The following is a 9,593-nucleotide window of genomic DNA, read 5'->3' as shown; positions in this document are numbered from 1 at the left end:
TACTGTATAATTCTTTGTATACATTTTTAATTTAGTTTGCATCTATGTTCATGACAGATATTGATCTGTACTTTTCTTGTAATAATTTTTTCTGTTTTTTGTTATGGTAATGCTGGCCTCAGAGGATGAGTTAGGAAGTATTCTACATCCATATTCTGAAAGTTATTGAAGAGAATTTCTATATTTCCTCCTTAAATGTTTGGCCAAATTCACCAGTGAACCCATCTGGGTCTGGTGTTTTCTGTTTTGGGAGGTTATTAATATTATTCAGTTTCCTTGATAGATACAGGCCTATTTCAGATTGCCTGTTTCTTCTTGTATGAATTTAGGCAAATTGTGTCTTTTAAGGAATTGGTTTATTTCATCTAGGTTATCAAATTTGTGGCCATAGTGTTGTTCCTATTGTTCCTTTATTATCCTTTTAGTGTCCATAGAATCTATAGTAATGTCTGTCTTTAATTTCTGTTACTAGTAACTTGAGTTATCTCTTTTTCCTTGGTTTGCCTGACTAGAGGCTTATTAGTTTTATTGATCTTTTAAAAGAAACAACTTTTTATTGTAATTGATTTTTCTCTATTGATTTCGTATTTTCAATTTCACAGATTTCTATTCTAATTCTTAATATTTCTTTTCCTCTGCTTACTTTGGATTTAATCTGCTCTTTTTCTAGTTTCCTAAGGTAAAAGCTTAGATGATTGATTTTAGATCTTTCCCTTTTCTAATGTATATTTTCAATGCTATAAATATACTAAGCATTGCTTTCACTACATCCTACAAAATTTGATGTTATGTTTTAATTTTTATTTCAAAACATTCTCTTGAGGTTTCTTCTTTAACCCATATATTATTAAGATGTATTTTGTTTAGTCTCCATATTTTGGGGGCCTGGTGGCTCAGAGGTTAAAGCGTCTGACTGCAATGCGGGAGACCTGGGTTTGATCCCTGGGTTGGCAAGATCCCCTGGAGAAAGAAATGGCAACCCACTCCAGTATTCTTGCCTGGAGAATCCCATGGATGGAGGAGCCTGGTGGGCTACAGTCCGCGGGGTCGCAGAGAGTCGAACACGGCTGAGCAACTTCACTTTCACTTTCCAGCTTTCTTTCTGTTACTGACTTTTAATTTGATTGTAGTTTAAGAAGAGTAGACATTGTATGATTTCTGTTCTTCTAAATTTGTTAAGGTATTTTATGGCCTGAAATGGTGGTCTATCTGGGTGAACTTCCTCTGTGAGCTTGAGAAGAACATCCATTCTGCTGCTGTTGGATGAAGTAGTGTATAGGTGTTTTTATATATGATGGTGCTGTTGAATGTCCTTACTGAAGTGTTACTTGCTGAATGTTTCTATTTCTGATAGATGGGTGTTGAAGACTCCTAGTTATAATACTGGATTCATCTATTTCTCTTTGTAGTTCTAACAGTTTTCACCCCATGCACTTTGATATTCTGTTGTTAGAGGCATACACATTAAGGATTGATATGTCTTCTTAGAGAATTGACTCCTTCATCATTATGTAATGCCTCTTTTTATCCCTGATAACTTTCCTTTTTTTGAAGTCTGCTCTGAAATTAATATATTATTACTAATAATAAAGCCATTCCTTTCTTTTGGTTAGTTTTGTCATAGTACATTTTTCTCCATCAATATACTTTTATTCTATATATATCTTTATATTTAAAATGGATTTATAGTTAGGCCTTGTTTCTTGACCTACTCTGAAATATTTGGTGCATTTAGGGCATTGATATTCAAAGCGATTATTGACATGCATGTGAAGTGAAAGTCACTCAGTTGTGTCCAACTCTTTGCGACCCCAGGGACTATGTCCATGGAATGCTCCAGGCCAGAATACTGGAGTGGGTAGCCTTTCCCTTCTCCAGGGGATCTTCCCAACCCAGGAATCAAACCCAGGTCTCCGGCATAGCGGGCAGATTCTTTACCTGCTGAGCTACAAGGGAAGTCCGATTATTGATATAGTTGAATTAATTGTTGTTGAATTATAGTTGAATTAATCTATCATAATTGATACTGTTTTCTAGTTTTTGCCCTTGCTTTTTGTTGCTGTTTTTGCCTTTCACTTTTTTCCTGCCTTTTGTGGTTTTTTAATTAATTAAGCATTTCAAATGGTTCAATTTTCCCTCCTTTATTAGTACATTAGTTATACTTTTAAACATTTTTAGTGGTTGCCCTAGAGTTGGCAGCATATATTTACAACTATTCCAAGTTCACTTCAAATAACACTATACCACTTCCTGGGGAGTGTGATAGCAAATAACAAAATAATCCTGATTCCTCTCTTCCATCTCGTTTCACTGTTGTCGCATACATATAAGCCTGTTTGCTTATGTATGTATACTGTTATCCATCAATATCCATCAATACAGGCGACTGGTTCTAGGACCCTCTCTAGATACCAAAATTCACAGATGCTGAAGTCCCTTACAGTCAGCCCTCTATATTCATGGATGTAGAACTCATGGATATGGAATGTGTATTTGTGTTTATTTATATATAACCATATATAATCAAATACATTGTTGCTATTATTTTGAAGAAATTGTTATCAGATCAATTATGAGTAAGAAAAATAAATGTTTTTATTTTACCTTCACTTATTCCTTCTCTGATGCTCTCTTTCTTTATGTAGATCTGAGTTTTATCATTTTCCTTCTCACTGAAGATTTCTTTTATCATTTCTTACAAGTTCAGTCTACTAGCAATAGATTGCCTCAGTTTTCACTTGGGAAAGTTTTAATTTATCCTTCAATTCTGACGGATAATTTTGCAAGGTACAGAATTTAGGTTGGTGGGGGTTTTTTCTTGTAGCATTTAAAGTATTTCACTTTACTCTTTGCTTGCTTGCCTGATTTCTGAAGAGAAAGAGGTTTAATTCTTATCTTTATTCTTTTATAGGTAAGGCATCCTTTCCCCACCCCCAGCTTCTTTAGAGTTTTTTTCTCTTTTTCTATTGAAGTATAGTTGATTTGGGGCTTCCCAGATGGCTCAGTGGTAAAGAATCCACTTGTCAATGCAGGAGATGTGGGCTTAATCCTTGGGTCAGAAAGATTCCCTGGAGGAGGAAATAGCAACCCACTCCAGTATTCTTGCCTGGGAAATCCCATGGACAGAGGAGCCTGGCAGGCTACAGTCCATGGGGTTGTGAAAGAGTTGGACACAACTTAGTGACTAAATAACAACAATAGTTAACTTACAGTGTTGTGTTAATTACTTCTATTCAGCAAAGTGATTTAGTTATACATATATGTGTATATATATTTTTTCATGTTCTTTTCCATTATGGTTTATCAAGTATATTGAATATAGTTCCCTGTGCTATACACAGTAGGACCTTGTTGTTTATCCATTCTATATATGCCAGTTTGCATCTGCTAATCGCTAACTCCCAGTCCATCCCTCTCCCACCCATTCTTGGCAACCACCAGTGTGTTCTCTATGTCTGCAATTCTGTTTCTGTTTCATAGATAGGTTCATTTGTGTGTGCTCCCCATGACTAGGTCCTTTAGAGTTTTTAGTCTCAGATTTGACCATAGTGAGCCTCCAGCAACTCTTCAGTTATATTTTAGATCACTCATGTAAGTGAGATCATATGGTATTTGTTTTTCTGACTTCACTTAGTATGATGATCTCTAGTTGCATCCATGTTGCTGCAAATGGCATTGTTTCATTCTTTCTTTTATGGCTGAGTTGAATTCCATTGTATATATGTACCACAGCTTTATCCATTCATCTGTCAGTGGACATTTACATTGTTTTCCTGTCTTGGTTATTGTGAATAGTGGTTTTAATCTTTGACTTTCTGTATTTTGAAAATGATATGCCTAGGGTATTTGGAGAGAGGAGTTTGGGATGGGGCATTTATCCTGCTCTGTATACTCTGAGCTTCCTGGAATTATGGTTTGGTGTCTGACATTAATTTAGGAGAATTTTTCCTTCATTATTGTTTCAAATATTTCTTCTATTCCTTCTTTTCCTCTTCTGAAATTCTGATTATACATATGCTTCACCTTTAGTAGTTGCCTCACAGTTCTTGGATATTTTGTTCTTTTTTTCTCTCTTTTATTCTCTTTGCTTTTTTCAGTTTTGGTGGTTGCCACTGAGCTATCCTCAAGTTCAGAGATTTTTTCCTCAGCTGTGTCCAGTCTACTAATAAGCAAAACAAAGGCATTTTTCGTATTGTTTTTTATCTCTAGCATTTTTGCTAGAGTTCATTCATAGAATTGCCATTTCTCTGCTTACACTGCCCATCCATTATTGCATCTTGTCTATTTTATCCATTAAAGGCTTTAGCATCTTAATCATAATTGTTTTAAAGTCCTGATCTGATAATCACAACATCCCTGCCATCAGTTCAGTTCATCAGTTCAGTTCAGTCGCTCAGTTGTGTCCGACTCTTTGCGACCCCATGAACCACAACACGCCAGGCCTCCCTGTCCGTCACCAACTCCTGGAGTCCACCCAAACCCATGTCCATTGTGTCGGTGATGCCATCCAACCATATGATCCTCTGTCATCTCCTTCTCCTCCCACCCTCAATCTTTCCCAGCATCAGGGTCTTTTCTTTTCTTTTCTTTTCTTTTTTAGTCTCTCTTCACTTTATTTTTTTTTTTCATTTATTTTTATTAGTTGGAGGCTAATTACTTTTCAAATGAGTCATCCCTTCACATCAGGTGGCCAAAGTATTGCAGTTTCAGCGACAACATCAGTCCTTCCAGTGAGCACTCAGGACTGATCTCCTTTAGGATGAACTGGTTGGATCTCCTTGCAGTCCAAGGGACTCTCAAGAGTCTTCTCCAACACCACAGTTCAAAAGCATCAATTCTTCAGTGCTCAGCTTTCTTTAGAGTCCTACTCTCACATCCATACATGACTACTGGAAAAACCATAGCCTTGAATAGATGGACCTTTGGTGACAAAGTAATGTCTCTGCTTTTTAATATGCTGTCTAGGTTGGTCATAACTTTCCTTCCAAGGAGCAAGCATCTTTTAATTTCATGGCTGCAGTCACCATCCACAGTGATTTTGGAGCCCAGAAAAATAAAGTCAGCCACTGTTTCCACTTTTCCCCATCTATTTCCCATGAAACGATGGGATCGGATGCCATGATCTTAGTTTTCTGAATGTTGAGCTTTAAGCCAACTTTTTCACTCTCCTCTTTCACTTTATCAAGAGGTTCTTTAGTTCTTTTTCACTTTCTGCCACAAGGGTGGTGTCATCTGCATATCTGAGGTTATTGATATTTCTCCCTGCCATATCTGAATCCAGTTCTTTTGCTTGCTGTCTCTTCTGTGTTTTTTGCCTTTAGTATGTCTTATAATTTTTTTCTCGATAGCCAGACATGATGTACTCAATAAAAAGAACTGCTGTAAATATGCCTTTAGTAATGTGATGGTAAGTTGTGTATGTATGGGGGTGGGTTGTTTTCTATAGTCCTAAGAGTAGTGCCTCTTAGTCTTTTAGTGAGCCTGTCCCTCTGGAACTTCACATGTGCCTGTCAGTCCTCTCACCCTTCAGTGGGACAGAATGCCTAGAGACAGCTGGAGATGGGAATTTCTCTTCTATTAGGCCAGTTCGGCTCTGACAAAACTCCAGCAGATAAGGCTTTGATGTTATGGAAAAACCCAAATAAGTTTTGGCTAACCCAGTAACTTTGAATAGGTATTCCATTCACATGGCTCAAAAGTCAGAATGAAATATATGAAAAAATTAAGTGAACTGCCTCAAATTCCCCCACAAATTTTGTTGTTGTTCAGTCGCTCAGTTGTGTCCGACTTTTTGCAACCCCATGGACTGCAGCACGCCAGGCTTCCCTGTCCCTCACCATCTCCCGGAGTTTGCCCAAGTTCATGTCCATTGAATTGGTGATGCCATCCAACCATCTCATCCTCTGTTTCCCTCTTCTCCTTCTGCCTTTAGTCTTACCCAGGATCAGGGTCTTTTCCAGTGAGTTGGCTCTTTGCATCAGGGTTGATTTCCTTTAAGATTGACTGGTTTAATCTCCTTGCTGTCCAAGGGACTCTCAAGAGTCTTCACCACCTCAGTTCAAAGCATTAATTCCTTAGCACTCTGCCTTCTTTATGGTCCAGCTCTCACATCCGTATATGACTGCTGGAAAGACTATAGCCTTGACCATACAGACCTTTGTAGGCAAAGTGATGTCTGCTTTTTAACACACTGTCTAGGTTTGTCAAAGTTTTCCTGCCAAGAAGCAATCATCTTCTAATTTCATGGCCGCAGTCACCATCGGCAGTGATTTTAGAGCCCAAGGAGAGGAAATCTATCACTGCTTCCACCTTTTCCCCTTCTATTTGCCATGAAGTGATGGAACCAGATGCCATGGTCTTAGTTTTTTTAATATTGAATTTTAAGCCAGCTTTTTCATTCTCCTCCTTCACCCTCATCAAGAGGTTCTTTAGTTCCTCTTTGCTTTCTTCCATTAGAGCGGTATCATCCACATATATAAGGTTGTTGATATTTCTCCCAGCAATCTTGATTCCAGCTTATAACTCATCCAGCCCAGCATTTCACATGATGTGGTCTGTGTACAAGTTAAATAAACAGAGTAACAATAAACCGACTTATTATACTCCTTTCTCAATCTTGAACCAGTCAGTTGTTCCATACTGACATGTGGGTCCATGTTCTTGACCCACATACGGGTTTCTCAGGAGACAGATAGGATAGTCTGGTATTACCATCTCTGTAAGAGTTTTCCACAGTTTGTTATGGTCCACAAAGACAAAGGCTTTAGCATAGTCAATGGAACACAGGTAGATGCTTTTCTGGAATTCCATTGCTTTCTTCATGATCCAGTGAATGTTGGCAATTAGATCTCTGGTTCCTCTGCCTTTTCTAAATCCAGCTCGAACACCTGGATGTTCTTGGTTCATGTAATGCTGAAGCCTAGCTTGAAGGATTTTAAGCATAACCTTACTATCATGGGAGAGGAGTGCAACAGTCCAGTGGTTTGGACATTCTTTAGTACTGCCCTTCTTGGAAATTGGGATAAGGATTGACCTTCTCTGGGGCTTCCCTGGTGGCTCAGCTGGTAAAGACTCTGCCTGCAATGCAGGAGACCCCGGTTTGATTCCTGGGTCAGGAAGATCCCCTGGAGAAGGGAATAGCTACCCATTCCAGTATTCTGGCCTGGAGAATTCCATGGACCGTATAGTCCATGGGGTCACAAAGAGTTGGACATGACTGAGCAACTTTCACTTTGACCTTTTCCAGTCCTGTGGCCACTGCTGGATTTTCCAAATTTGCTGACATATTGAGTGAAATACTTTAATAGCATCATCTTTTAGGATTTTAAATAGCTCTGCTGGAATTCCATCGCCTTCACTAGCTTTATTGGCCCCAGTACTTCCTAAGGACCCACAAATAACTAGTTTTTATTAGTTTTTTGGTGTATCCTGAGTTTACATACATATAAGCAACTATTAATATATGGCTTTATTTTTCTCTTCTTCATACACAAGAGGTAGCATCCTACATAACTTTTGCACCTTGCTTTGTCTCACTTTTTATAATAATATATTTCTATATTCAAACTTAGATTAGGATATTTCAAAATGTTTTATAATTCTATTATCTCTCTTCTCTCTTATTGGAACTATAAGTTTTTGATGATATACCTCTTGGACTGGTACTCTAATTTTATCTTTCTCATTTTTTAATTCAAAATTTTTCTCTTCTCTAGGGTATTTCCATAGCATTACCTTCCATGCCAAGGGTGTTATACTCTTCTCTGAATATGTATATGTCTAATAGCACCAAGTTCTTATTTTCATTGGTGACTATCTTTTCTTAGCAGTCTGAAATGTTTACTGATAATTGTATTTTTTTAAAGTTTCCTTCTCCATACGTAGTCTCTATTTCCTCCATGTTTTCTCTTTTAAATGTGTTTTGACTTTTTTCTTTCATGTTATGGAATTCCCTGATCATACTTAGTAAGAGTGGAGGACTAAGAACAGATTTAAAGGCTTCAGAGAGTGTGTGTGTGTGAGAGATGTGTGTATGTGTGTGTGCTGATGCTGGCTTGTTTCAGTGGGGGCCCTCCCATACCAGCTTCTTAAGGACATTTTGTGGGAGGTGGGGGAGCTTCCCCAGGAAAATTCACCATGTCTCCAGCTTGGCTGACAGCATTTTGGCAGCCAAGGGTGGGTAGAGGGCTGTACCAGGGGGTCCCAGTTCAGTCACTCAGTTGTGTCCGACTCTTTGCGACCCCATGGACTGCAGCACTCCAGGCTTCCCTGTCCATCATCAACTCCTGGAGCTTGCTCAAACGCATGTCCATTGAGTCGGTAATGCCATACAACCATCTCATCCTCTGTCATCCCCTTCTTCTCTTGCCTTCAATCTTTCCCAGCATCAGGGTCTTTTCCAGTGAGTCAGTTCTTCGCATCGGGTGGCCAAAGTATTGAAGTTTCAGCTTCAGCATCAGTCCTTCCAGTGAATATTCAGGACTGATCTCCTTTAGGATGGACTGGTTTGATCTCCTTGCAGTCCAAGGGGCTCTCAAGAGTTTTCTCCAACACCACAGTCAAAAGCATCAATTCTTCAGTGCTCAGCTTTCTTTAGAGTCCAACTCTCACATCCATACATGACTACTGGAAAAACCATAGCTTTGACTAGATGGACCTTTGTTGGCAAAGTAATGTCTCTGTTTTTGTGCTTGCTTCAGCAGCAGATATTACTAAAATTGGAACGATACAGAGAAGATTAGCATGGCCCCTGTGCAAGGATGACACGCAAATTCGTGAAGCGTTCCATATTTTTGAAGCATTAGAACAAATGATGCTGGGTTAATAAATTGCCTCATTCATAAAAAAAAAAAAAAAAAGTCTCTGCTTTTTAATATGCTATCTAGGTTGGCCATAGCTTTTTTTTCAAGGAGTAAGCGTCTTTTAATTTCATGACTGCAATCACCATCCGCAGTGACTTTAGAGCCCAAGTTAATACTCTGTCACTGTTTCCATTGTTTTCCCATCTATTTGCCATGAAGTGATGGGACTGGATGCCATGATCTGAGTTTTCTGGATGTTGAGTTTTAAGCCAAACTTAAAACTTTGTTTAAAGGTTTAAGGTTCCAGCATCTGTTAAGGGGGTCCCGGCATCTGTTAATTTTTCACTTAATGCCCTGATTTCAGTAGAGCTAGGCCACACTCAGCTGTGCCTAGTGTTTCTTGGTTTAGATACCCTCTCCAGAGAAAAAATTCTTCCATCTTCTGCTGGAGTGGCATCACTCAACTTTGAGGAGTGGAAATGGGAATTTAACTGCTTCTTTAACCAAGTTCCGACTTATTTTCACCACTCCCTGTCCAGAGGTACTTGGTCTTCTGTCTGCTTCTGATAATCTGAGGAATCCATACATCAGAGTAGGTCTCATCTCTGTGGTTGGTTTAAGATTCAGTATTTTGGGCTCAGCCAAGTAGTGTGTCTGCTTCAGTTTGGTTTACACTCTTCAAAATGCTGTTGTTACTTTCTTCCATTTAAAAGGTTTAAACCTTTTAAAAATTCAATTACTCTCATCTTACTGGATTATCAGGTGGGGGTTTTATGTGTTCATTCCACAGTT

General features: G+C 38.7%; 1 non-coding gene across 1 annotated transcript; it reads left to right on the top strand.

Annotated features, from left to right (window-relative positions):
- The first annotated feature begins 8,690 nt into the window (after window positions 1–8,690).
- Window positions 8,691–8,794, top strand: LOC122441070. Its single transcript, XR_006269214.1, has one exon. It is a non-coding gene; the product is annotated as a U6 spliceosomal RNA (small nuclear RNA).
- Window positions 8,795–9,593: the final 799 nt, after the last annotated feature.

Source organism: Cervus canadensis, chromosome 4 (assembly GCF_019320065.1).
Source record: "Cervus canadensis isolate Bull #8, Minnesota chromosome 4, ASM1932006v1, whole genome shotgun sequence".
NCBI lineage: Eukaryota > Metazoa > Chordata > Mammalia > Artiodactyla > Cervidae > Cervus > Cervus canadensis.
The sequence above is the reverse complement of the archived record's forward strand: the minus strand, read 5'-3'. Positions and strand labels throughout refer to the sequence as shown.